The following is a 2,352-nucleotide window of genomic DNA, read 5'->3' on the forward strand; positions in this document are numbered from 1 at the left end:
GAAGAGAGATAGAGGGAGGGTTGAAAGAAAATGCAGTGAAAGAGAAGAGTGGAGGAGGGGGGGCTGTGGTGGGGGGGGCAGGAGGAACGAAGGAGAGAGAAAAAGAGAGAAGAAAAAAAGGGGGATGGTGGAGTGTGAAAATAAAAAAGAAGAGTCCATCAGCAAGAGAAAAGAGAAAAAAGGGGGGGGGGGGCAGAATGAAGGAGAGGAGGAGGAGGAGGAGGGGAGGGGGGGTGAGAGCAAAGGGAATGGAGAGAGGAAAGGAGATAGAGAGACGGAGAGAGTGAGGAAAAGGAAAAACAGCAAGGGAAGACATTAACTATTGAACTTCCAGATTTCTTTCAGGCTGTGTTGAGAAACAGTGCGGCAGAGTACCTGCGGGCTAAGTACAGGTTGTGTGCTTAAGTAGTCGGCACTGAAGATGATCCTGATAATTAGACAGGTATGCTATTATACCAGAGCTTACCTTACCTTTTAACTAGTAAACAGGAGGGGGGGGGGGTGTTGTTTTAAACATATATCTATAGGTGCAGGCGAGCGTGACAAACATTGTGTGGACACATGCCAATTGTGACTGTGAGGCTGAGGACTGTGCATAAACATTTCCTACTAAATAACAGGAAAGGGCAAACCTTGAAAACCTTGATCAATCATCAGCGGCTGGGAGTGCTGCGAGAATGAGAAAGATAGAGAGAAAGGGGAGCGGAGGGGGAGGAGGGAGAGATAGGGAATGAGAGTGAGCGCGAGGGAGGGGGGAGAGACAGAAAGAGAAAGAGATTGAGTGAGGGTGTGAGTGAGGGGGAGAGATAGCAGGAAGTCGAGGGAGAGAATGGGAGAGAAAATAGAAGGAGAGCAAGGGAAGAAACAAAGAGATAAGAGGCTGAAAGACAAAGAAACCACATGGAAGAAACAACAAGGGACACGTACATAAAACAACACAGAACTAGCCTATGGGGAAAATGAAAAAGACACAGACAACAAAAGTTTGGGGAAGAAATACACTGGCTCCTTTCCAGGCCTGAATCTTCATAACAGCAAAACCTGCTTGCCTGTCCATTTACTTTGGCTACATTTGTGTGTGTAGGGCCACGGAAAGCTAACAGTGGAGACGGCTGCGATAGATAATAAGCGTAAAATTTCATTCAGTTCTTAGATTTCTACAGGTTCCTATGTACATATGAGACAGAGAGAAAGAGAGTGTGAGGGAAGTAAGCCATTGCCCTGCTCTCAAGTGTACTAACCCTCAACAGGGATTTCAAATGTGTGTTTGTGCGTGGTTGCGTGTGCGCATTTGTCTGATGTCTGAGATCAGGGACAGGCACAGACACACACACACACACACACACACACACACACTGACACCAACGGGCTTTCAGTTCCCCACAGCCCAGAAACAACACACTTCTGACACGGGTGTCCATATGACTTATGCTGTATTTTCTTTCTTTTTTTTTTTTTATACCAGAAACTACTTGTCCATTTCCAAACCCAGGCCTGGTTTTGTGTTGTTTATCTACAGGAGGACAACCATGCAGTGCAGTGTCACATCCTCTACGTGATATAGGTCAAAGTTATAACTTTTTTTTTTTTTCAACAAGAGGAAGAGAGCAAGTCAGAGAGGTAGAGAGTGAGGAAGAGAGAAAGAAAGAGTAAGACGGATAGAGAGAGAGAGAGAAGAGGGGGGTGGGGGGGCAGATTCAGATATCAGCTGTCTGTTTTACCCCTGAGAAAAGCTCAATGAATCATAAAACTGCAAAGGACTCATTGATGACAACTCTGTTTTCTTTCTGTCTTTCCTTATTTCTTTCTTTCTTTCTTTCTTTTTGGTTAAAAAAAAGCGTGAGTACACATTCTGACAAATGCAAATGACAATATGGTGGAGAAAGTGCATCAGCCGTAGGTTAGTCTCTCATATATATACACCCCACTCCTCTTACTGCATGTTAGCGAGCTCACATTGTCAGTGTTGTTTCTTCATCCAGCCCAGTGACAGGCTGCACACAGCCCGAGTTTGCTCTGGCTGTGTGTGAGAAGCTGTGCTGGGTGATGGCTATAATTCAACATCCTTTCACTGTCAGGCAAACGGGATGCTGTGTATGTTTCTGTATAGGGTTGTTATAGCTACAGTGTACAGGTGAGGATTTTCTTATGATCAGGAAGCAAGGAAGAGAAGAGAGGAATCAGTTTGCTCTGTGTTTTGAACTTTGAGTTATTGGACTGATGTTGATGTTTTAGCTGGCCGTTCCTCTCAGACCTGTGTCTCAGGCAGCAAGCCCACACACCTTCTGTTATTTTCAGTGCTGGATCAGTCTCACCTCTGCACGGCATGCTGATATAATAGTAAGTCTCAAG

This window comes from Seriola lalandi, unplaced genomic scaffold (assembly GCF_002814215.2).
Source record: "Seriola lalandi dorsalis isolate HSWRI2012SDOR001 ecotype SW California unplaced genomic scaffold, Sedor1 jcf7180002054682, whole genome shotgun sequence".
In the NCBI taxonomy this organism is placed as follows: domain Eukaryota; kingdom Metazoa; phylum Chordata; class Actinopteri; order Carangiformes; family Carangidae; genus Seriola; species Seriola lalandi.